Source organism: Trachypithecus francoisi, unplaced genomic scaffold (genome assembly GCF_009764315.1).
Source record: "Trachypithecus francoisi isolate TF-2019V2 unplaced genomic scaffold, Tfra_2.0 Lachesis_group12, whole genome shotgun sequence".
NCBI lineage: Eukaryota > Metazoa > Chordata > Mammalia > Primates > Cercopithecidae > Trachypithecus > Trachypithecus francoisi.
The window spans coordinates 100,665,785-100,692,323 of record NW_022681457.1 but is presented as its reverse complement, the minus strand read 5'-3'; the positions used below and the strand labels follow the sequence as shown (position 1 = coordinate 100,692,323).

Here is a 26,539-nt window from a genome sequence, read left to right as displayed (position 1 = left end):
TCATGGTAGTGAATAAGTCTTATAAGATCTGATGACTTTATAAAGGGTTTCCCCTTTCACTTAGCTCTCATTCATTCCTCCTTGTCTGCTGCTTCGTAAAACGTGCCTTTTGCCTTCTGCCATGATTGTGAGGCCTCCCCAGCCACGTGGAACTGTGAGTCCACTAAAACTCTTTTTCTTTGTAAATTACCCAGTCTCTGGTCTTTATTAGCAGCAAGAAAACGGACTAATACAGGGGTAAGGGCACGTGGAACAAGACTGGTTACTACATTAGTCCAGGAAAGACAATGGTGGTGGCAGCTGTGCAGGTGGTGAGTCGTGGCTGGATTCTGGATATATTTCAAGGGGAGAAGCAGTGAGATATATTGAAAGATTTGATGTCGGGGGTGAGAGAAACAGGGGGTCAAGGGTGATACTAAAGCTTTTTGTCTTGAGCCAACAAAGATTAGAGATGCTTCTTACCTAGTGGGGAAGGTAGTGGAGGGATGGTTTGGAGGTGCATATCAATAATTCCATATTTGGACATGATATATTTGAGATGCCTTTTAGGTCACTGAATGATTGAGTAAAGACAGAGGTCAGAAAACTGAGCCTTAGGCTGGGCTCAGTGGCTCACGTCTGTAATCCTAACACTTTAGGAGACTGAGGTGGGAGGATCACCCAGGAGTTTGAGACCAGCCTGGGCAACATAGGGAGACCCCATCTCTACAAAAAATTTTTTAAAAAGTTAGTGAGGTGTGGTGGCACACATCTGTGGTCCCAGCTACTTGGGAGGCTGAGGTAGGAGAATCACTTGGGCCTGGGAGGTTGAGGCTGCAGTGAGCTGTGATCACACCACTGCACTGCACTCCACCCTGGGCAACAGGGCAAGACCCTGTCTCAAAAAAAAGATTTAGCCTTGATTCCTTTTCTCAGGGTCCTATAAGGATCACAGTATACAATAGATTGGACTAGATCAGAGATGAAAACATAACACACACATGCAGCCACATCCCTTCCAGTGCCACTGGCAGACGCCACAAATTCATCACAGCACTCAGGAATCCTCTCAACCCAGAGCTCTAGGCAGCCTCTACCCACCAAGTGGAGATGATACAAAAATGAAAACTCTCCATCGTCCTGCACTGGGCGAGAGACCCAGGAATGCGGTTAAAACCATGAGCTTTTGTGCAGAGAGACCCGGGCTGGGTAGCTAATCTAGCTACCAGCTAACTTGAAACCTCAGAAAAAGACTGTTTCTCAGTTTCTTCATCTGAAAAATTGGATTAATAGTAGTTCCTATCTCATAGGGCTACTGTGAACACTGAATGAGATCATCCAATAAAATTATTTAGCATAGTGCCTGGGACACAGTCACCTCTTCATCAGTAAAAGCGGCAGCAACAGCAGTAATAGTTCTTGTTGCATGGTGTTACTCCAGCTTGAACATTCCAGATACATCCGTCTTATGCTGTTTCTGACATTGGACAAATAGTGTAATGTTGGGACTGTCCAGCAGGAGGCACTGCTGACATGTACTTCTCTATTGCCCCCAGAAGTCCAGGAAGTGGGAGGCAGTTTTCCCTGGAGCAGTGTCCTCTGATGATTGCCCTGGCAGAGGCCTCAGCTTTTCCTCCTTGTACAGTAAACCAAGCTCTTGGCTCCTCCCAGACAGCAGTGTCTCAGCTTTCTTCCTGGGTCTGGTCCTCTCTTCTCAGATCCTGTTCCTGGCCTTCTCCTGCGTATAGGCTCCAGCCAAGCCGCTGAATCTGGCAACCCAGGCCCTGGCCAACCTTTCCTTCTTGTCCAGTCCCTCAGTGGCCGCCAAGTTCCCCAAAGCCAGCAGGCACATGCAGGACGTGCCTGCTTGGAATCGGTGTCCTGTGTCCTCTCTCTTCCCCTTCAACTCTGTAAAATCCCTTTTTCCGACTCTTCCTCTTCAGAGATGGAGCCGAGCAGGACTAACCCTGCTGTGCAGATGGAACAAAAGGCAGGGACCTGTTCCACGATGCTCCCAAGCTCAGATCACATCGAGCTAAAGGGGAACCTGGGAGGTGAGTCTCCTGAGCCTCAGGCACAGGTGAGTCACTCACCACTCAGATCGCACTCATCTTCAGACTCGGGTGTTTACTGGGTGCTCACTGGGCATCTTCTATCTCTCGGCCCTGTCAGGGCTTGACCAAGATGAAGGGAGACTGTGCTGAGCTTCTGGAGGCTAAGACTGTGCTGGGCCTTGGGAGGCTGAGACGGGGGCTGGGCCTCGAGAGTGGGAGGGGGGACTGAGCCTCAGGAGGCTGAGATGGGGCTCGGCTGGGGGATGGCTGCTGTGGATCGTAGGAGATAGACAGTTCTACCTACCCTGCGATAGGGGATGGGCAGCCAGGGTGCTGTCAGAGGACAGATTTCTGGATGCTTCTGGAGACCCATGAAACCACAGGCTCCCTAAAAGCACATGTCTTTAAAAGGGTCCATCTTGTATCCATCTTTCCCCATGCTCACCGTTGAACATGATTCCCCAGCCCTCTACAGCCTCAATATCCCTTTCTTGGCCCAAACAGAATCTCTTTCCTGATTCCCCCATCTGCCCCAGGGCATACATCCCCACCTCCCACACACCACTGCTGCACACACCCCCCTGCTACTTAGCATCAGGTGAACTCCTGGGAAGGCCCTGGAAAGGACCCAGCAGGTGGGGGAGCAGCCTCTGAACCACCTCCCTTTCTTCCCCGTGCCCTCCTGCCTCAGCCACCATCTCCTTCCATGTACCCCTCCCTTCATTCTTCCTCTTGGTGTGGCATTCACAGCCTACAGAATATCTGTCCCCAACCCTTATCACTGTCCACTCCCAGCCTGGGTTTTATATAAGGAAGATGCCAGGACTTATCGCTTGATAAACTCCAGCGTGCCTTTACCTCCCTCCCTCCCTCCTGCATGCGAAATCTACAATCTTTGGCATGTGTTTGTTACACAGAATGCCACCAGTGGGTCATCAGCTGTCACTGTGAACAAACAAAAAAAAGAAAATGCAAAGCAGGCCGCTGCTTGGTGCGCCGGTGCCCCAAACCACAATGGCACACCTGGTGGTTTTCCGTGGAAGGCGGCCTGGGTTCAGCCCACGTGTTGGCCTGGGGACATCGCATGAGTCAGCTGAGGTGGATAGTTGTTCTTATTTATGGTGACAAAAATACCTCTCTTTTTCCTTTACATAAAAGCAATACACATTAGCTGTAGAATAATTAGAACTAGAAACTTTAGCTACAACAAGCAAAAACCAAAGGCATACCTCTAACGCCTCCCCTCCCCGCCACCCACTCACACTCCTAGAAATGATCACCGTGAGCTGCCTGGGAGGTACATGCAGACCACACGCCTTTTTTTTTTTTTTTTTCACTTATACAAAATGAGCTCATACTGTACATATTATTTTATAACCTGCCTTTTTTGTTGAACAATATATTTTGAGTAAAAATTGCTAACATTTCTTTAGACTTACTGTGGGCCAGCCCTGTGCCAAGAGCTTTGCTTGTACATCAAGGATGTCATTTAGTCAACCCTAAGAGGTCAACTATTTACTGCCCCCATTTTACAGAGAGGACATCAGAGGGTCAAGTATTCTGTCTAGCCCAAGAGGCAGTATGAGGTGGAAATCCCTGGCCCGGGAGGCAGAAGGCTCCAGGGCCTCAGTGACTGACAAGTCACTCAATGGTTCAGGGCCTCAGGCTTCTCATCTGTAAAGTAAGGGGGCTGGGGCTGGGCCAGAGCAGCCTTCTCCACTGGGGAGGGGGCAGCAGACCCCACTCCCACTTACAGAGGCCACCCCCTCTGAGGCCTGCCTTCCTCCTCATTCTGAGTCTGACGCCCACCAAACCTCGTGCCAAGCACTGTTCTAAGTACTAACGAGGTACGTATTCTTTCTTTCTTTTTTATTTATTTTTTTAGAGACTGGGTCTTTCTCTGTTGCCCAGGCTAGAGTGCAGTGGTGCAGTCACAGCTCTCTGTAGCCTCAGCTTCCTGGGCTCAAGTAATCCTTCCACCTCGGCCTCCCAAGTAGCTCAAACTACATGCATGCTTCACCATGCCCAACTGATTTTTTTTGAGACGGAGCCTTGCTCTGTCACCCGGGCTGGAGTGTGGTGGCATGATCTCTGCTCACTGCAACCTCCACCTCCCAGTTCAAGGGATTCTCCCTCCTCTGGAGTAGCTGGGATTACAGGCAGGCACCACTACACCTGGCTACTTTTTGTATTTTTAGTAGAGGCGGGGTTTCACCATGTTGGCCAGGCTGGTCTTGAACTCCTGACCTCAAATGATCTGCCTGCCTTGGCCTCCCAAAGTGCTGGGATTACAGATGTGAGCCACCATGCCTGGTCTCAGCTAAGTATTTTTTTTTTTTGTAGAAACAGGGTCTTGCTATGTTGCCCAGGTTGGTCTTGAACTCCTGGCCTCAAGCAGGTCTCTCACTTTGGCCTCCCAAAACACTGGGATTACAGGCATGAGCCACTGCACCTGGCCGGTAGATGTTATTTCTGTCCCCTTTGTACACAAGAGGAAACTGAGGCACAGACAGCTAAAGTAACTTGCCCAGCGTCACTCCATTAATAGGGGCAGAGTGAGGACCCAAACTCAAACTCTTCTGACCGCAGAGATTGTGTTCTTAACCATTACCAGTTGCTTTTTTGTTGAACAATATATTTTGAGTAAAAATTGCTAACATTTCTTTAGACTTACTGTGGGCCAGCCCTGTGCCAAGAGCTTTGCTTGTACATCAAGTACATCTTCCCCACAGGAAGAAAAACATTTTGAGCCGGGCGCGGTGGCTCAAGCCTGTAATCCCAGCACTTTGGGAGGCCGAGATGGGCGGATCACAAGGTCAGGAGATCGAGACCACCCTGGCTAACATGGTGAAACCCCGTCTCTACTAAAAAATACAAAAAACTAGCCGGGCGAGGTGGCGGGCGCCTGTAGTTCCAGCTACTCGAGAGGCTGAGGCAGGAGAATGGCTTGTAAACCCGGGAGGCGGAGCTTGCAGTGAGCTGAGATCCGGCCACTGCACTCCAGCCTGGGCAACAGAGCGAGACTCCGTCTCAAAAAAAAAAAAAGAAAAACATTTTGATATATGTGTTCCTATGACTTAGGAAACATATATATCGATATTTAACTGAAATAAAAATTTCCCAAAGTAAAAACATATCCTTACTATGCAAGATACCTTCTAATCAATTAAAAGAAAATTCTGGCAACAGCCACTGCATGTCCTGCAAGACTCATAATGGGTCGTGACCTGTAGTTTGAAAATCAGTGCTAAGCCTATCCCTCTCTGCCCTAGGGGAACCTTCTTTATTGGGTCCAAAGGCTTTCGCTTGATCCTAGGAAGCAGCTGGCATAGGGACTGCGACCCCATTTCAGAGGAGAGGGAAGTGAGGACCAGAGAAGGGTAGGGCAGGTCCTGCCGAGGTCACGCAGAGAGGACTGGAATTAAGATCTAGAAACAGGCAGACGGCAAACCTGGGCAAAGCCGGCCTTCCGCACAGGGAGCTTTCTTCAACACAGCCCCTGTCATGTTGGTAATTACCCCTTATTGAGCACCTACCCTATGCAGGGTGTCACATACAAGGCTTAGCTCAGTTAATCTTCAAAGCAACCCAGGCAACAGAGAGTTAGGAGCCCCATGGTATAGAAGTGGCAGCTAAAGCTCAGAGAGGCGGAGTGACCAGGCTGAGGCCACACAGGGTGCAGGAAGCCATGTCTGGTTTTGGCCCCACTGCGTTTCTAGAATCAAGCTCAGGGCCTGAAACATGACAGGGCTCAGGAAACGTGTGTCTGTCTGACCCCAAAGACTTCTCCTTCTGCCATTGCTTTGCGGTTCCCACTAGCCCCCTTTCTGGGAGGCATGGCTCTGGGGCGGGGCAGGCGCCAGGGTGCTCGGAGGCTTGCTGGGCGAGGGTCCCTGGGGTGACACTCTTTGCTGAGTTTCGGTTCCAGGTCCCTGCATGCTTGCCTGGCCCTGCCCTGTCAGCTGAGAGGGAGGGCGGGAGGGATCTAGACCGCTCCCCTGGGCTGGGGTGGAGGAACCCGCCTGGCGCCTGGGCTCACACGGCCGCTCCCGGCTCACCTCTCACTCCCAGACTGGCTCTGGGTCTCCCGGGGGGCCAGAGAAAGGCCAGTCCTACCTCCAGCCTGAGTTTGATTCCCATCCCTGGGGCTCCCTCTCACTTCCCCAGCCCCAGGCACAGGCAGTTCCTACCCCTTCCCCATAAGAGAAGTGGTTGTGGGTGAGAGGGTTGAGTCTCAGGGTTAACCCCAGGGGTGAGCAAACAGACTTGGTCTTGCACTCTGTTCCTTTTGGGCTGTGCACTGTCGGTGAGTCTCCAGTCCCCACCCTCAAGGTACAGTCCCTCAGGTAGCCCTACCTTCCCTGAGCAGGAAGGGGTCTGAGCTCCTAGCAGGAAGCCCAGAGCTGACTCAGGAGATGGTTCTAGACCTGGGAGGGGAGGAGGGGAAGGAAGCAGGAGAGCTAGAGGCCAGGGCAGAAAGCCAACAGCTGGCTTGGACAGGGCATTGTGTGGTTTGGAAGGTGCCATGTGTCCCAGGGGAGTGGCATTTTCACCTCCACCCTCCTCTTTGCCCATCTGGACCCCACCCCTCCACTTTAGCTGGCTCCACACTCCCTCCCTGCAGGAAGCCTTCTCAGGTGGACACCACCCCACACTGCCTGGCATCACTTTGCATCCCTGGGAGGGAGGGGGGTGAGGCTGAGACGAAGCCCGGTGATATCTCACAGGTGTGAGCCTCCGCATCGTAGACGCCCTCTTCCAACCCAGGCGCAAAATGCTAGATCCCTCTTTGGAAATGGCCTCAATTTGCAGGTGAAATACCCACACGCACATACACACACGCACGCACACACACATGCACACACGCCCCTATCATTACTTGGGAATCCTGTCTTGGTTTTGGCTAGGAACAGATGTTTCCAAATTAAATTCCGGAGGATGTCCATCCATTTTTACCCACCCACCTAACCGTCCTACCTCAGATAGATTTGGGATCACACGATCTAAGGATTAAATGATACAAATCCTATTTATCGAATGCACTTTCTCAGATCCTTTATAGTTAATGCACATTGTGAATCTCTGAGCATCTGCAGTTTCCCAAATTTGCTTGACCTCAGAATTTTTTTTTTTTGGAGATGGAATTTCCCTCTTGTTGCCCAGGCTGGAGTGCAATAGTGCGATCCCGGCTCACCACAACCTCCGCCTCCCGGGTTCAAGCGATTCTCCTGCTTCAGACTCCTGAGTAGCTAGGATTACAGGCATGCGACACCACGCCTGGCTAACTTTGTATTTTTAGTAGAGACGAGGTTTCTCCATGTTGGTCAGGCTGATCTCGAACTCCTGACCTCAGGTGATCTGCCCGCCTTGGTCTCCCAAAGTGCTGGGATTACAGGCGTGAGCCACTGCGCCTGGCCTTTTTTTTTTTATTTTAAATATAGTAGAGCATCTCTTGGGTCTAGAATGCTATTGAGCACCTATTGAGAAATGCTAGGGTACAGAATATTCTAGAAAGTGCAGACCCACTTTAGCAATAAGTTATAATTATAATAACACAACATACTTCCATGGACTGGGGGCTTACTCTATGTCAGACTTTTATGTGCTAGATATCAGCCCATTCTCAAAACAGATGGTGAGACAAGCATTATTCTGGAAGGAGGGAAGAATATCTAGGTCATTTGGGTGAGGTAATTTACCATAAGCTGCCAAGCTATGGATCTTGCATTACCTGAGTGATATTTCAAATATTTATTGCCCTAGATAGCACAGGCATTGACCCATGTACTGGAGATGGGAATGTGCCAAGATCCCCTGGTGGGCTGGCATTAGCCCTTCAGTCACTGGATTGTGGAGAGGTCTGGAAGGCTTGAGGGTAGGGGATAGTACCCCTGGAGAATCAAGAAGGTTGAGAGACCCTTGGGGGACTCAGGACAGCAGCTGCTTATGAACCAGTTTGGAAGCATTTCAATATTTTGCCAACTTTGTGGATGTCTCGGTGCTGACTGTAGGCCTGGACCGGACCACCACAAACACCCTTCCTGCCCACTGGGAAGAAGCAGAATGCTGGTGTCTGTCCAGCAGCACATTTTGGTTTCATTTTCAAACTGAGAAACAACCCAGGGTAAAGATTAGGCAGATATGGGTGTGAATCCCAACTCAGATTCTTTCTAGGCACATGGCTTTGCTTTGGACAACTTCTGGCCCTTTCTGAATCTCAGTTTCTTTACCTGTAAAGTGGGAAAACATATTGCTCGCCTCATTGGGTTGTTGTGAGGATGAAATGAGGTGTTGCCTGTGAAGCCCAGCACCCGGCATATGTTGATTGCTCTGCAAGTGAGAGCTCTCACCAATAAGGACTGTAGACGTTAATTGTCAACAAAATTGTGAGCTGTTTCAGCGTTTTGTTGTTGTTGTTGTTGTTTTGTTTTTTCGAGACAGAGCCTCGCTCTGTCACCCAGTCTGGAATGCAGTGGCCCAATCTCGGCTCACCGCAACTTCTGTCTCCTGGGTTCAAGCCATTCTCCTGCCTCAGCTTCCCGGGTTGCTGGGATTACAGGTGCCCGCCACCATGCCCAACTAATTTTTTTGTATTTTTAGTAGAGATGGGGTTTCACCATGTTGGCCAGGCTGGTCTTGAACTCCTGACCTCAAGAGATCCGTCCCCCTCAGCCTCCCAAAGGGCTGAGGTTACAGGCATGAGCCACTGCACCCAGCTCAGCCTTTCTTTCGGGAAGAGAGCATAGGTTTGGGACTTTTCATCTGCCAAATCCTTCTTTCTAGACACTGTCAGACTGTAGATTGAGCAATGAAACTGGAAGGTAACATGAGAAATACGACCATGAGCAGCTTCAAGTTGTTGTTAGATTGGCTTCTGCAACATGCCACCTTGCACAGGTGCCTCATGAACTTGGACAGAAGTACATTTAGCCAATCAGAATGTAGCAATGGAGTGTTCCTGTATAGGTCATCCAATTAAAGTACAGCAATGTCACCGGCTGTTTATCCAGTTAGAACTTGGCCATGTTCTGATCCTGTGCAGGCTGCGCAATAAGGACTTGCATCTGTCGTGTGCTGGTCAATCACACATACAGAGCTGCTGGTTTGATCTCTGCCAGAGCTGAGTTATCATCATGAGTTAAGAGAGCTCTTTAAGGCCAGGCTCCGTGGTTTGCACCTGTAATTCCAGCATTTTGGGAGGGCAAAGCAGGAGGATAGCTTGAGTCCAGGAGTTCAAAACCAGCCTGGGCAACACAGTGAGACTCCTGTCTCTACAAAAAAAAAAAAAAAAAAAAAGGCCGGGCACGGTGGCTCAAGCCTGTAATCCCAGCACTTTGGGAGGCCGAGACGGGTGGATCACGAGGTCAGGAGATCGAGACCCTCCTGGCTAACACGGTGAAACCCGTCTCTACTAAAAATACAAAAAACTAGCCGGGCGAGGTGGCGGACGCCTGTAGTCCCAGCTACTCCAGAGGCTGAGGCAGGAGAATGGCGTGAACCCGGGAGGCGGAGCTTGCAGTGAGCTGAGATCCGGCCACTGCACTCCAGCCCGGGCGACAGAGCAAGACTCCGTCTCAAAAAAAAAAAAAAAAAAAATAGCCAACCGGGCATGGTGGCTCATGCTTGTAATCTCAGCACTTCAGGAAGCTGAGGCAGGTAGATCATGAGGTCAGGAGTTTGAGACCAACCTGGCCAATATGGTGAAACCCGTCTCTACTAATAATACAAAAAATTAGCCAGCCATGGTGGTGTGCGCCTGTAGTCCCAGCTACTCGGGCGGCTGAGGCAGGAGAACTGCTTGAACCTGGGAGGTGGAGGTTGCTGTGAGCTGAGATCGCGCCACTGCACTCCAGCCTGGGCGACAGAGTGAGACTCCATCTCAAAAAAAAAATAAAAAATAAAAAATAAAAATAAAAAATTAGCCGAGGGTGGTGGGACACACCTGTAGTACCAGCTACTCAGAAGGCTGAGGTGGGAGGATCTCTTGAGCCTGGAGTTCGAGGCTGCAATGAGCTGTGATTGCATCACTGCATTCAGCCTGGGCAACAGAGTGAGACCCTGTCTTTAAAAAAAAGCAAATTAATATTAATACTTAATAACAAAATTACTTGTGTTGTTTATAACAAATATTATTTGTTTTATTACTTGACAAATACACTTTTTAAAATGACCTATGCCCTTTGTGAGAAGGTCTCTGGAAAGGACATGCACTGGATAGAAAATTGGGAGCGGTTTATTTCAAAAGCAGCCCACAGTCCTCATGTGGACCTTTGCAGAGGGCCTCACAGCCAGGAACTTCCTCTGACCTCTGGGTGGCCTCGACCGGGCCCTTCTCAGTGGGAGCGGCCTTGGCTATTTGTGAGTGAGTTGCCTGCCCATTGCCCATGGGTCAGTCCATGGGTGGTTTGGGTCCTCTGGCTAGGGTGGCACCTACCTCAAGGCCAGTCACCTGGAGATAGAGACCAGGTTGTGCAGACTTGCCACCTGCTTCCTGGAGCAAACAGTTGGGGGTGATCCCCAGAGAAGATGTACACATAGCATACTCCCATCCCAGCTAATGGCCCCGGCATTCTTATGGCTGTCCAGATGAGGCCTGGTTAATTACTGACCAGTGGATGGCGGCGACTGAATCCCCGGCATAAGCTGTTGCCTCTAAACAGTCCAGGGCGTCCTTGCAGCCTGGGGGCCAGTTTCTTTGCCCACCCTGCAGAGAGGTAGCATGCACCATTAACCACAGAAAGAAGGATTTGTGTTCAGTTCAAGGAAGTCTTACAATTCTCCAGGGGTGTCCAGACTCTGAGATGGGGCCTTGGGAGCCACAGAGTTTCTTCTGCACAGCAGAGAAGCATGCCTGCCCAGCTCAGCATGATCCAGCTTCAGAGGCGGAGCGCCAATGGATGGGGTATTTGGTCAGTGAACGAAAGGCAGCATGTGTGGCTGGCTCCCTGGGCAAGTAACTTTCCCTGCCTGGCCTTGGGGTCCCTATGTGTCAGATGGGGATGCTGGAAGACATGATTTTGAGGGTCCCTCCGTCCTTGCTTTTAGGCCTCATCCCCCTTGTCTGGCCATGCCCAATTCTCTCTCTGCTCCTCAACCAACACCCTCTTTCTTAACCAGACAGGCATCCTCTTGACCCTACTCCCCTCCCCTCCTCCACAAAGCCCTCTCCACTTTCCTTCTCCTGTGCAAGCTCTGTCCAAGCTGCAGGATCTGACTAAATCACTTCTCCAGGAAGTCTGAAGCCACCTCTGGCTACATCGATGCTCATGAACCTCCCTCTCTCTGGGTGGTTCCACATGCAAAGCCAGAACCTCTGAACTTCTTCCAGGTTTCTGGAAGAGTAACAGTTAATACTAGATAGCACTGCCTGTGTGCCAGGAACTGGAGCAAATGCCAGGCACATGTTAACACATGTCATCCTCACAGCTCTGCTCTCATTCCCGATTTATAGATGAAGAAAGTGAGTCCGGAGGGGTTAAACAACTTGCCCACAGACACACAGCCAGTATGTGGTGGCTGTAGTTGGCTTCGGGACCTTGCTGCCCAGGAGGGCAGCCTCCAGCCCTGAGTGGCCATTGAGCACCAGAGATGTGGCTGGTGTGAACTGAGACATGCCGTGAGTGTGTAATGGACACAAGGTTTTGAATGGTTGGTGTGAAAAAAGAATGCACTATATCACATTAAGATTCTTATACTGATTTCATGGTGACATATTTTCCATATATTGAGTTAAATAAAATATATTGTTAACATTAATTTCCGGCCGGGCGCGATGGCTCAAGCCTGTAATCCCAGCACTTTGGGAGGCCGAGACGGGCGGATCACGAGGTCAGGAGATCGAGACCATCCTGGCTAATGCGGTGAAACCCCATCTCTACTAAAAATACGAAGAAAAACTAGCCGGGCGAGGTGGCGGGCGCCTGTAGTCCCAGCTACACAGGAGGCTGAGGCAGGAGAATGGCGTAAACCCGGGAGGCAGAGCTGGCAGTGAGCTGAGATCCGGTCACTGCACTCCAGCCTGGGCGACAGAGCAAGACTCCGTCTCAAAAAAAAAAAAAAAAAACAAAAAAAAAAAACATTAATTTCACTCCTATCTTTACTTTTTGATATGGCTACAAGAAAATTTAAAATTATATAGTTAAAAATTAGGGTTACAATTATGTAGTTAAAATTACATAGACAGTGCTATTCTAAAATCTGTGTGCATAAGCACTCTGCTCTTGGGTAAAGGTGGCGATAGTGGTGATGGTGGTAGTGACGGTGATAGAGGTAGTAATGGAGGTGGTGATGAAGGTGGTGAGGGTGATAGAGGTGGTGATGGTGGTGGTGAGGGTGACTGAGGTGGTGATGGAGGTGCTGATGAAGGTGATGAGAGTGGTGGAGGTGGTGAGGGTGACAGAGGTAGTGATGGAGGTGGTGATGGAGGTGGTGATGGTGATGGAAGTGGTGATAGATGTGGTGATAGATGTGGTGATGGAGGTGATGAGGGTGATAGAGGTGGTGACAGAGGTGGTGATGGAGATGGTGAGGGAGGTGGTGATGGAGATGGTGAGGGCGATGGAGGTGGTGATAGAGGTGGTGATGGAGGTGGTGATGGAGGTGGTGATGGAGGTGGTGATAGAGGTGGCGATGGAGGTGGTGATGGAGATGGTGATGGAGGTGGGGATAGAGGTGGCGATGGAGGTGGTGAGGGTGACAGAGGTGGTGAAAGAGTGGTGATGGAGGTGGTGATGGAGGTGGTGATGGAGGTGGTGATAGAGGTGGCGATGGAGGTGGTGATGGAGGTGGTGATGGAGGTGGTGATGGAGGTGGTGATAGAGGTGGTGATGGAGGTGGTGAGGGTGACAGAGGTGGTGAAAGAGTGGTGATGGAGGTGATGATAGAGGTGGTGAAGGTGATAGAGGTGATGATGGAGGTGGTAAGGGTGACGGAGGTAGTTATAGAGGTGATGATGGAGGTGGTGAGGGTGATGGAGGTGGTGATGGAGGTGGTGAGGGTGATGGAGGTAGTGATAGAGGTAGTGATGGAGGTGGTGATGGATGTGGTGAGGGTGATGGAGGTAATGATAGAGGTGGTGATGGAGGTGGTGATGGTGGTGGTGATGATGATGGTGGTGGTGATGGATAGAGGTGGTTATGTGATAGAGGTGGTGATGGAGTTGGTGATGGGGATAGAGGTGGTGAGAGGTGGTGATGGTGATGGAGGCAATGACAGAGGTGGTGATGGTGATAGAGGTGGTGATGGAGGTGGTAAGGGTGATGGAGGTGCTGAGGGTGATGCAGGTAATGATAGAGGTGGTGATGGAGGTGGTGAGGGTGATGGAGGTGGTGAGGGTGATGGAGGTGGTGATGGAGGTGGTGAGGGTGATGGAGGTAGTGATAGAGGTAGTGATGGAGGTGGTGAGGGTGATGGAGGTGGTGATGGAGCTGGTGAGGGTGATGGAGGTGGTGAGGGTGATGGAGGTAGTGATAGAGGTAGTGATGGAGGTGGTGAGGGTGATGGAGGTAGTGATAGAGGTAGTGATGGAGTTGGTGAGGGTGATGGAGGTGGTGATGGAGGTGGTGAGGGTGATGGAGCTGGTGATAGAGGTGGTGATGGAGGTGGTGAGGGTGATGGAGGTGGTGACAGAGGTGGTGATGGAGGTGGTGATGGTGGTGTGATGGATAGAGGTGGTTATGTGATAGAGGTGGTGATGGAGCTAGTGATGGTGATACAGGTGGTGAGAGGTGGTGACAGTGATGGAGGCAGTGACAGAGGTGGTGATGGTGATAGTGATAGAGGTGGTGATGGAGGTGGTAAGGATGATGGAGGTGTTGATGGTGATGGAGTTGGTGATGATGATAGAGGTGGTGATGTTGATGGTGATAGAGGTGGTGACGGTGATGGAGGTGATGATGGAGGATATGGTAGAGGTGGTGATAGTAGTGAGGTTGATGGGATGTTACTGGTAGTGGGGTGGATGATAGATGAAGCTATCTTACTATGGTCTGAATGTTTGTGTGCCCCCAAAATTTATATGTTGAAACCTGAACACCAGTGTAAGGATATTAGGGCATTAGGAGGAGGGCCTTGGGGAGTAATTAGATCGTGAAGACACAGCCCTCATGAATGGGATTAGTGCCCTTATAAAAGAGGCCCCAGAGAACTCCCTTGCCCCTTCCGCCAGGTGGGGATGCTGTGAGGAGCCATCATCTATGAACCAGAAAACAGGTCACCAGATGCTGAACCTGCTGGCACCTTGGTCTTGGACTTCTAGCCTCCAGAACTGTCAAGTACAAATTGCTGTTGTTTAGAAGCCCCCCAGTTTATTAGCATTTTGTAATAGCATCCTGAACAGACTAAAACATCTCATTACAGCAGCTGATATTTTAAAAGAAATGCATGTTCATGCACCTAGTGAACAAAATATGCTGTGCACCTACTGTGTGCATTTTGCTGAAAAATATATGTCCACTGTAAAAAAATGCAAACATTACAGAGAAAGTGAAAGTTTCTCTGTATTCTTTTATTCTTTTGCTTCAGACATTGCCACTATGTACAAGGGAGTACAATCTTTCAGCCTTTTTTTATTTTGTTTTTTTGTTTTTGTTTGAGATGGAGTCTCGCTCTGTGGCCCAGGCTGGAGTGCAGTGGTGTGATCTCAGCTCACTGCAACCTCCGCCTCCCAGGTTTAAGTGATCCTCCTGCCTCAGCCTCCCGAGTAGCTGAGATCACAGGCATCTGCCACCACGCCCAGCTAATTTTTGTGTTTTTAGTAGAGACGGAGTTTCACCATGTTAGCCAGGCTCGTCTTGAACTCCTGACCTCAAGTGGTCCACCCACCTCGGCCTCTCAAAGTTTTGGGATTACAGGCATGAGCCACTGTGCCCAGCCTTCTGGCCTTTTTATGTATACAGAAACATGAGGAAGATTAAAAATCAATGGTTTAATAATATTTATGCAGTTCTGTAACCTGTTTTCTCACCTGGCAATCTGTCGTGTCTATTTTCCTCATCAGTATACGTGGATTTGTTTTATTCTTTTTACCAGCTGCGTAGTATTCCCCTGCATAATTCTGTCAAAGTTAATTGATGCTCACTCAAGTTGTTCCTAGTTTTTACTGTTATAACCAGTGATACAATGAACATCTTGTATAGAGGTCTTTGAACTTTTGTGCCAGCATTTCTATAGGATCGAGTTGTAGAAGTAGAATTGCTTGACTAAAGTGTCTACACATTTGCTATTTTGCCTCAGATTGCAAATTGGTCCCTCAGAAATTACCCTCTTGAACATGCTATGTGCAAGTTCCTACTTCATCCTATTTTAGCTTCATCCACTTTTGCTAGGACAGGTGCAGTAGCCTGTGAACAGCCTTCCCACATTCCCCTTGCTCCCCTCCATCTTCTGTCCTTACAACAGCCAAAGTTGCTTTTTTGAAATACAAACCTGACTACATCATTACCCCCCACTTCCCCCAACCCAAACCTTTGGGGGCCACACTGCGTTTATGACAATGCTTTCCCATGCCCTGTGAGGTCCCACGGGACCTGGCCTCTGTTAACCTGGCCAGCTTCTCTGATGCATGCTTCCTCTCTACCTCTGCAGCCATGCCAGTTATCGAGTCTCCTGCACTCTGTTCTTTCCCACCTCAGGGCCTTTGCCTGAGCTGTATCTGCTGCCTGGAACACCCTTTCCAGCCCTCATCCTGCCCTTTGCTATTTGACTCCTGCTTATCCTTTACCTCTTAGTCCAAAGGGCACCTCCTCAGGGAAGCCCTCCCTGACCTGAAGCTTAGACTAGTCCCTCAGGGGATGCCATCCTTCCTTCAACACACCTTTTGCTATTGGTGAGTACATGTTTGTCTGTGTGATTATCCTCCTCCTTGAAGGAAAGGGTCACTCCTCACAGTACCCCCAGGCCCCAGAGCAGTGTCTGATTCCCAGACACTCAGTAAAGATTTCTCCAGAACAATTTTTTAATCATATAATTGTTCATAAAATTTTTACCTATGAAATAGGTTTTTGTTTGACCCTCTATGCAACCTTGCAAAGGAAGCAGGGCTTGCATTTTATAGAGGGGGAAACTGAGGCATTGAGAGGCAAGCTTCTTCATCTGAAATCATTCCAGGTAAATGGCCAGGGCGTGGGACTCAAACAGAGCTCTCCCGATTCCAGCTCTTCCACCGACATTTTTCACACCTGCGCTCACGTGGGGCTCCGAGTCCCTCCTTTACTATCTTCAGAGAATTCCATCTCTCTCAGTTTTTCTTTTGCTACGTCTTCAATCTGGCCTTTTATGATTCTGAACAATAAGAGACTCACAGAAGTGTTAGAGGGAGTTGGCCCCTTGCAGACGGGGCTCAGGTGCCTTATCTTACGACAGAACGGGGGTGCAGAGAGTGCCCATCACCTGCTCATGGGAATGCCCACAAAGCATGTTCATGCACCTAGTGAACAAAATATGCTGCACACCTACTGTGTGCGGGTCCCTGCTCTCAGCACTGAGGGCGCAGCAGCAAACAAGAGACACTCAGTCCTTGATCTCGAGGAGCTGATATTCTACAGGGGAAAGACAATACATAAACTCAGTAATTTCAGAATATAATGTGTGTTATGGAGAATTTTTTTTAAAGGAAAAAGGGATACAGAGTGACTGACCATAGTGGTCAAAGGGGTCTCTCTGAGGAGCTGACATTTGAGGTGAGACATGAATGATGGGAAGGAGGGAGCCATGGAAAGTTCTGGAGAAAGAGCATTCTAGGGAGAGGAGAATGTTAATGCAGGGGGCACAGCCAGAAGCCCCAGGTGCCTCGTGTGGAGTGAACAAGGCTAACAGTGGGGGCTGAAGCAGAAGGAGAGGAGGGCAGGGGCCAGAGCAGACAAGATCTGGAGGCCATGGTGAGAACAGTGGCTTTTCCTCTATTGTGACATGAAGCCAGCGGACAGTTCTGAGCAGGGGAGTCATATGATCTGATTTGCATTCTGAAAATACCACTCCGGCTGCTGTGTGCAGAAGGGCTATAGAGGGGCAAGGGTGGACAAGATGGCACGTTAGAAGTGGTTGGTAGCACGGACCAGGCTGGTGGAGGTGGTAGAAGTGATGAGTTCGATGCGGGACATATTTTTACAGTGGACCTGGCCAGCCTTGGTGGCTCACGCCTGTAATCCTGACACTTTGAGAGGCCGAGGCTAATGGATCACTTAAGGTCAGGAGTTCGACACAAGCCTGACCAACATGTGAAACCCCATCTCTACTAAAAATACAAAATTAGCCAGGTATGGTGGCACATGCCTGTAATCCCAGCTACTTGGGAAGCTGAGGCAGGAGAATTGCTTGAACCTGGGAGGCAGAGGTTGCAGTGAGCCAAGATTGTGCCATTACACTCCAGTCTGGGCAACAAGAGCGAAACTCTGTCTCAAAATAAACAAATAAACAGTGGACCCATGAGAATTGCTAATGGACCAGATGTGGGGTGTGGGAGAAAGGAGATGAATCCAGGGTGCCTGCTGGGGTTTTGATCTGAGCACTTGGAGGGAGGGGACAGCTGAGGCATGGCTGGTGAGCAGGTATGAGGGGGTGGGGCTCATATTTTGATTGGGGACTTGTGAAGTTTGAGATAATGAGACACCCAGGTGGCCCAGTAGAATGGACAGGTGGATCTGTAAATCTCGGCTGGGGCAGAGGTCCAGAGAGGTACGCACTTGAGAGGCATTGATGTAGAAACAGGACAGGAAGGCCACCCGCCTCCTGACTCCCCACCAGATGCTCCTTCCTTCTCTCTAACTCCTGCAACCCTCCGGCAGATCTCCCGGGAGCAGGCAGCCAGGTGGGCCCCTGCGGAGATGCAGGGCCCTGCCTTCTGCTTTCCCCTCCTGCCCTGGCTCTGGTCCCTTGGCAAACAGCCCCGAGCCTCCTGGGCTGCTAGATTTCAGAAAGGCGTTCCAATTTGGCAAAGTAAACACAGTCAAAGAGAAAAGCAACACCTTGCAAAACAGCGCCAGGCCCCCAAAGGAGAATTTTCTTGGTCTTTCTTTAACTTTCAGCACTGGCCTCAGGCCAAGAATGTGTCCTGTATTTTCTTCCTTGGTCCCTCCCCAGTGCCCACCCCATCCCTGGTGTCTAAGATCTCCAGGGCACTAATCTGCCAGCGTGAGAGCAGAGCGGCTATGCTGGGAAACCCCGGCTGCCTCCTGCACCTACAAGCCATGTGACCTCAGGCAAGTTACTGCCCTCTCTGTGCCTCAGTTTCCCACCCTGTAAAATGAGGATGATAGTGGTTCTACCTGATAGGCTTGCCTGAGGAATGAATGAGCTGCTCTATGCAAAGATTAAAATACCTGACAAGGAGGGAGGACTCCATAAATTATAGCAGTTCTTACGGTTGCCCTGGGCTTGGACAAGATAAATAAAGAACACAGTCCCAGAGGGGTGCTACCTGAGTTCTAGGACCAGCTCCACCCCATACCACTCAATCCCTGAGTGCCTCTCTAGCAGAAACCCCCTCCCAGGATTGTGGGGTCTACAGGGTCTGTGCCTGGAACAGAGGCCTGAGTGCACAGTGGATGTTGACTGATGGAAAAACAGCGGTGCTTGCTTACCTGGGCTCCCTAAACCCAGTTCAGGCCTCCGACCTCAGCCCAACCTGAGAGGGACTGTCAGGCTTTGCCCACATTCATCATGATGGTGCCTGAAATCCCACCATTATTGCTTCACTTCTTTGGCTTAAGACCTTGCCCTGGTGAAAATACAGAGAGCCCAGGAAAGGGTCACCCATCCAGTCTTCTGTCATTTATCTCTAGTGTAAAGGAGTTTGTTAGCTGTTTTTCTGAGAGCAGGTGTGGGAAGGGCAAGCATGCCCTCCCTCCAGGCCCTCCCCTCTTCTGCTTAGACCCTCAGGACTGCTGCTGCCTGCTGAGGGGAGTCCAGGCTCCCCAGCCTGGCCTACAGCCCATATGGGGTCTGGTCCCCATGCGCCCCTTGTGTGCATTCTCAACAGGCACACCTGCCCCCATGGCCAGCCTGGATTTCTCCTTCCCACTCACTTGGGCTTTCTGGCTTTGGTGCCTTTGCTCATTCAAACCTTGCCATCAAAATTCCGTCCCATTCCCCCACCCTACCATGCGGTTCTTTGCCTCTCTTGGAAGCTTTGTGTCAAAGCTTCTCAATCTCAGTGTGCTCCTGACATTTGGGGAGAGATCATTCTTTTTTTTTTGAGACGGAGTCTTGCTCAGTCACCCAGGCTGGAGTGCAGTGGTGCCGTCTCAGCTCACTGCAACCTCTGCCTCCTGGGTTCAAGTGATTCTCCTGCCTCAACTTCTGGAGTAGCTGGGATTATAGGCACCCGCCACCATGCCCAGCTAATTTTTGTATTTTTAGTAGAGATGGGGTTTCACCATGTTGGCCACGCTAGCCTCGAACTCCTGACCTCAGGTGATCTGCCCACCTGGGCCTCCCAAAGTGCTGAGATTACAGGCACCACCTCCTCAGGGGACTCCCCAGACTCCCCACCTAGGACCTTCTCCCCCAGCAAGTTGCTCTGTTCCTTTATCCCACTTTATTTTCTTTGCAGCCTTTATCGTGATCAGAAACTATGCTCTCTGCTTACTCACTTCCTTGCCTCTTCATAGTCTTCCCCAACCAGAATGGTTAGCTTCTCATGCAGGGGACTCTGTCCTGTCTGCTGCTGCCCCCTCAGAGCCAAAAACTGTACCTGGCACACAGTAGGCATCCGCGCCCTACTTGATTGTGGGAACCATTCTGCTCATCGTAGGAGGTTTAGCACATCTCTGGCTTCTACCCACTAAAAGCCAGCTGCATCTCTCTGGGTTGACAAACAAACCTGTCTCCAGACATTGCCAAAATGTCCCCAGAGAATGGCAGTTACAGTGGCCCCTGGTTGAGAACCACTCACTGATGTATATAGTATATTGCAAAGGGACTGGGGCACCTGGGGTCGCACCTGGCCCTACTCCTGCTGGCTGTGGGGCTTGTGCGGGAGCTATGTGAGCCTTGGCTTCCTCAGTTGCAAAGTGGGCATAAAAAAGCCTGTCTCACAGATGACATTGACGAGTGATCATTGTCGCAAAGTACCGTATCTCACTTTTAATAGGTGCTTGAAAAATTGAAGCTAAAATTCAAATGACAGCAATGCAATCTGATTTGGAGTAAATTCTTCTTCCCCGGTTTTCCTCATTGCAGAAAATGGTACCCACTCCCCAACCCGGTTCAGCCAGGCCCCACACCCTGGAGTCTTCCTTGATTTCTTTCTCTCTTTCTTTCTTTCTTTCTTCTTTCTTTCTTTCTTTCTTTTTCTTTCTTCCTTCCTTCCTTCCTCCTTCCTTCCTTCCTTCCTCCTTCCTTCCTTCCTTCCTCCTTCCTTCCTTCCTTTCTTTTCTTTCTTTTCTTTTCTTTTCTTTTCTTTCTTTTTTGAGACAGGGTCTCACTCTGTTGCCCCAGCTAGAGTGCAGTGGCGCACAGTGATCACAACTCACTGCAGCCTTGACTTCCTGGGGTTCAGGTGATCCTCTCACTTCAGCCCCCTGAGTAACTGGGACCACAGGTGTGTGCCACCATGCCTGGCTAATTTTTGTATTTTTTTGTAGAGATGGGGTCTTGCCATGTTGCCCAGGCTGGTCTTGAACTCCTGAACTCAAGTGATCTGCCTGCCTTGGCCTCCCAAAGTGTTGGGATTACAGGCATGACCCACCATGCCCGGTTATCTTCATTGATTTCTATACCCCATATCTGTCATCAGCAAATGCTTGGCACTTTCTCCAAAACCATCCCAAATCCAGCTGTTCACCCCAAATCTCTCTCTCCCACAGACAGTGTAGCAGCTCCGCGTGAGCCTGATTCCACCCCACTCCTCCAATCCACTCTCCACAGGCAACCAGAGGGTCTTCTTCAGATGTGACTCGAGTCAAATGCACAGGTCTTATGGTGGTCTTTACCTGACCCAGCCCTGCCTACCTTTCCTCTGCTGGCCCGTGGGCGTCATCCTCACTGGCCTTGTTCCTGAGACAGAATTGCCTGTAATCCCAGCACTTTGGGAGGCTAAGGCGGGAGGATCGCTTGAGCCCAGGAGTTCAAGACCAGCCTAGGCAACATAGTGAGACTCCATCTCTAAAAAAAACAAAAAAAGATGAGGCAGGAGGATCACTTGAGCCCGGGAGGTCAAGGCTGCAGGCAGCCATGATTGTGCCACAGCACTCCCACATGGGTGACAGAGTGGGATCCTATGTCAAAAAAAAAAAAAATTGCAACCACTGCCCCCGTGGCCTGGGCATTTGGGGTTGCCTGCCTGGAACACAGGGTCTCAGTGCCACCTGACCAGGGTCTTCATGCCTGTCATGTCCCTGCTCCCGCACCACCCCCTCAGGGACCTCCCCAGACTCCTCACCTACAACCTTCTCCCCCAGCAAGTTGCTCTTTTCCTTTATCTCACTTTATTTTCTTCGCAGCTTTTATCATGATCGGAAACTATGCTCTCTGTTTACTCACTTGCTTCCCTCTTCATAGTCTTCTCCAACCAGAATGGTTAGCTTCTCATGCAGGGGACTCTGTCCTGTCTGCTGCTGCTTCCTCGGAGCCAAGAACTGTTCCTGGCACACAGTAGGCACCTCCTAAGTGCTCTGTGGAATGCAAGACTCCAGCTGTAAAGTGTTGACCATCTTGGAAATGCAGCTCAGATGCCATCTGCCCCTACCTTCTCCCCAGATGGAAGCCACCAAAGCCTCTGTCTCTCTCTCCCTAAGCTAAGCCCTGTGGCCTTGTTGTCAGTTCCTTATGGAATGTGGCCCATGTTCTCAGACCCACAGTCAGCTCCGGGAGGGCAGGGCTAGGTCCTGCTGATTCCTGTGTCCCCACCGAGCGTGGCACTTGTTCACACCCATAGAGAAGGCTTGGAGTAAATACAGACGGGGGCAGTGGGTACCCAGGAGGAAGTGCAAAGAGCCCCAGCATTTGCTGTTTGTTTTGGGGCAAACGCACTTCATCTCTCATGCCACAGGGATTAAAGATGGCTGCAGATTCTCCGACATGCCTCCCATGGACCTAAGGGGCCTGTAACTGCTTTGACCAACAGAAAACAGCAGAAGTGATGCTGGACCAGGTCCTGGCTCAGACCCCGAGAGACTGCAGCTTCACTTCCTGTCATTTGGAGCCTTGAGTGGCCAGGTGAGAAGGCTGACCACCTTGCTGCAGATGAAGAGGGGCTCAGGTGAGCCCAGCCTCACAGCAGCCCCCACCGAGCTGTCAGGGGTGTGAGAAAAGCTGGCGGACCCTTCAGATGAGCTCAGTTGAGTATTTCCAAGTAACCTCAGTCAATGCTACCTGAAACCGAAGAATTGCTTGAATTCCTAACCCACAAAATCACAAGATATAATAAAATGCTGTCTTAAACCAACAACTTTGTAATAGGTTATTGGGACACATGTCATCTCTGATCTATGGGAGGTGGCTGCCTGGGACGCTGCCTTGAGCAGGCATCTGAAGCTGAGATGGGTTTGTTTTGGTGAAGAAGGGTTCTGTGATCTGTTAGTGATGTCTGCCATGAGCACAGGAGGGGAGATGGGGAGTTGCTGTGCTGCACATTTCATATTCATGGCAAATTGTATGTTGACTACAGTAGGGCATAATTTAATTTAATTTAATTTTTTTTTTTTTTAAGACAGAGTCTTGCTCTATCATCCAGGCTGAGTGCAGTGGCACAATTTCAGCTCACTGCAACCTCCGCCTCCTGGGTTCAAGTGATTCTTGTGCCTCCGCCTCCCACATATCTGGGATTATAGGTGCACACTACCACACCCGGCTAATTTTTGTATTTTTAGTAGAGACGGGGTTTCGCCATGTTGGCCAGGCTGGTCTCGAACTTCTTTTTTTTTTTTTTTTTTTTTGAGGCGGAGTCTCGCTCTGTCTCCTGGACTGGAGTGCAGTGGCCAGATCTCAGCTCACTGCAAGCTCCGCCTCCCGGATTTCCGCCATTCTCCTGCCTCAGCCTCCCGAGTAGCTGGGACTACAGGCGCCCGCCACCTCGCCCGGCTAGTTTTTTTTTTGTATTTTTAGTAGAGACGGGGTTTCACCGTATTAGCCAGGATGGTCTCGATCTCCTGACCTCGTGATCCGCCCGTCTCGGCCTCCCAAAGTGCTGGGATTACAGGCTTGAGCCACCGTGCCCGGTCGGTCTCGAACTTCTGACCTCAAGTGATTCCACCCACCTTGGCCTCCCAAAGTGCTGGGATTGCAGGCGTGAGCCAATGCGCCTGGCCGATTTTATTTAATCTTCATGGGTCGGACTTACCATCTTCATTTTATAAGTGAAGAGACTGAGGAACAGAGCGATTATGTAGCACATCCCAGCTAGAAGGTCCCTCAGCTAAAGGCAGGCAGAGTAGGGTCTGTGCCCCAAAGTCCACACTTTTCCCACAAAACCAGGTAAGAACACAGGTGTTCCTCAGAGGCAAAACTGTTCTCCATGGCAGGTTCACAGACCCGCTCTGTCCTGATTGATCATAGATCCCTCCCCATGTCTTCCGTCTTCACCAGCCCTCAGTCCTTGTGACCAGGTCTGGCTCTACTCAGGAACTGGGACAGCTGGCACTAGGCCAGCGTCACCAGTGCCCCCGAACTGCTGGGTTTCCCCTCTGTCATGGGAGGCTGGCGCTTAGGTATCTCTCAAGGGTGGAACCAGACAAGTTTATAAAGAGCTTAACGAAATACCCGTTTCACAGCTCTCAGAGCCAGGCAAAGCTAAGTGCTCTGTGCAAGGTTCTTAGAGAGCAATTATGAAAATCTTTCTTGGGGTAGTCGGAAGCCTTGTGGTGGGGGTGGGGGTGGCAGGGAGTGGGAAGAGGGAGGAGCAGGGTTGACAGCTTAGGCCCGGCTCTACCCCTTCCTGGAGGTGTGATCTTGAATAAGCGATTTCTCCATTCCTACCCTCAGTCTTTTCGTCTAATTCAAGTGGGGATAATTAGACCTACCTTGCTTGGTAATTTTTAAGATAGAGGATTTAATTAAGTGAAGTTCTTTGAACAGTGCTTAGCACACACTGGTGCTTACTAAACTTTTCTTATGAATGAATGAATGAATGAGTGAATGAGTGAACGAATGAATGAACGACGATAACTGTTAACCTTGCTGAGCTGTATATGCGGATCTGAATCCCATACTGGTTTGGCTGGCTCTCTGCACTCACTATGCCTGGAACAGAGTAGTCACCTAATGTATATTTGCTGAAAAAATTCTTCTCAGTCCAACTTAAGGAAGTTTTCAGACACACACACACACACAAAAATCATACACTGCATTCCAAAGTAGAGAGAATTTATTCAGGTGATGATAATACCTCAAGTCTTCAGACCCAGTATCAGGAAGCCTCATCTGTGAACCAGGAAACAAGCAGAAACAACCTCTGAACACATGAAAGTATAAAGTTCATGCGTCAATACTTATGACTTCTTTCCTAGAAATACCCTCTCTCATTTGTAACCTAGTTACTCTTGGCTTACAAACAACTTTCATTAAGGTTTTCAAGCCCACCTTAGACTAGAAGAAGCGAGTTGGAGTGGAAGAAATCCTGGAAGATAGAGAAGTACCTGTACAGAAACAATTCCAGGTTGGGCACGGTGCTCACGCCTGTAATCCCAGCACTTTGAGAGCCTGAGGTGGGAGGACTGCTCGAGCCCAGGAGTTCGAGACCAGCCTGAGCAACATGGCAAAACCCTATCTCCACACAATATACAAAAATTAACCAGGTGTGGTGGCATTGCCTGTAGTCCCAGCTACTTGGGAGGCTGAGGTGAGAGGACAGCTTGAACTCAGGAGGTCAAGGATGCAGTAAGCCATGATTGCACCACTGTACTCCAGTCTGGGTGACAGAGCATGACATTGTCTCAAAACAACAACAACAACAACAAAAACTACCAAAAAGACAAAACAAACAAACAAACAAACAAACACAATTCCAGCAGGAAGTTGGGCTTCAAATCCATAAAATAGGAATAACAAAAATTCAAGAAAACCCCATGATAATGTAAATCCAGGTAAATTGCCATTGGCAATTGGCTCCAGGTCCCTAGAAGTCAAGACCAGCAGGTGGCTATACATAAGCTAATGCAAGATTGCATTTGAAAAGATTGGAGTTTGTGGGCCCCACTTTCAATGTTCTGGTGGGGGTTCTTCTACAGCAATATTTCTCATTTATTGAGGACTTCATATATTCCAGGTGTTTTATGTACATGTCCTCATTTAATTTTACAATCAACCTATGAGATGGATACTGTTATCCTCTTAATAGAGAGCATGGCTTCTCATCCTTGGCACTGTTGACTTGTTTGCGGGGCTGTCCTGTGCGTTGTAGGAAATTCGGCAGCATCCCTGACCTCTGCCCACCAGATGCCAGTAGCATCCCCCACCTCCCAGTCATGACAACAAAAATTGCCAGATGCCCCTGGCACAGAATTGGCCCCAGCTGAGAAAATATTAGAAATGTGGGAACTGAGGCTCAGAGAGGGTGAGAGTTGTCCAAGATCATACAGCTTGCAAGTGGCTGGGCTGGGATTTACACCCAGGTCCACAGGTGCCAGGCAGAGCACAAACTCTGAAGCCCTAGAGGTTGTGCATAGGTTACTCCACAGAGATTGCCAGGAGGCTCCAATGGGATCATATCTCAGAATAGAAGTCATAAGTGGCTGTTCTGAAGCCATCGGTGGCTGACCTAGGCTTGTTGGGGATGACCTTTACACTGGGGACAAATTCCCCTGAACTGTATCCTTGGTCTCCCTGACTCTCTCCTCTCCTGCATTTCCATAGAGGTTTCCTTCCCACAATGTGGAAGCAGCAATGACGGGCCATATCTGGGGCCTTGGTATCCCATTTTTGTTAGGCAACTGGTGCCTTTAAAGGGTGAATTTTGGGAAGAAATAATACCTCTTCTATCTGGCTTTATGGGGCTACAATCTGAGCTGGCTGTCCTACTGAGGCCATAAGTCAAGGATAACAGTTAGGGTTAATGGAACCCAAGGACCCCAGTGAATTCAGTGGGGCCCATGTTGAGGATTCCCAGGCCATAAGTGGGCTCAGCGACGAGCAGGGCCATCTGGCCTGGGTGCGAGAGGAGGAGTGTGGCAAGCTGTTTCCATCCCCGCCTTGGGGTTAGAGGGCGTTGATCCTCTGGCAGATCCTGGGTCAGGAAGGCAGGGCTTCAGCAGAGGAAGGGGCCTCTGCATCCTTCTGGGCCTCACTCACTCTTATCTGGGCCTGGAGGAGCTTGGGTGTTTTGGTGGGGAATGCTCTGGGGGATGGAGAGGGGCCTCCTGCACACGGAGGTAGACAGGGAGCTGAGCGCTTGCTGAGGCTGCTGAATCCGAGGCTGAGTGCTGTGGCAGGTGACACAGGTAACTTCGTCTAGTGCCGCCGTCTGTGTTTATTTCCTTCCTATCTCGCTTCCCCCACCCAGGGACTTAGTGACTTCTTGTTTATTTTTAGTGCAGTGGTGTGATTATAGCTCACTGCAACCTCGATCTCTTGGG

The 26,539-nt window shown here is 50.0% G+C and overlaps 1 long non-coding RNA gene across 1 annotated transcript; it reads left to right on the top strand.

The window, feature by feature from the left end:
* The first annotated feature begins 2 nt into the window (after positions 1–2).
* Positions 3–11,785, top strand: LOC117093929. The gene is made up of 3 exons (XR_004441299.1): positions 3–154; positions 1,923–2,059; positions 10,224–11,785. It is a non-coding gene; the product is annotated as an uncharacterized LOC117093929 (long non-coding RNA).
* Positions 11,786–26,539: the final 14,754 nt, after the last annotated feature.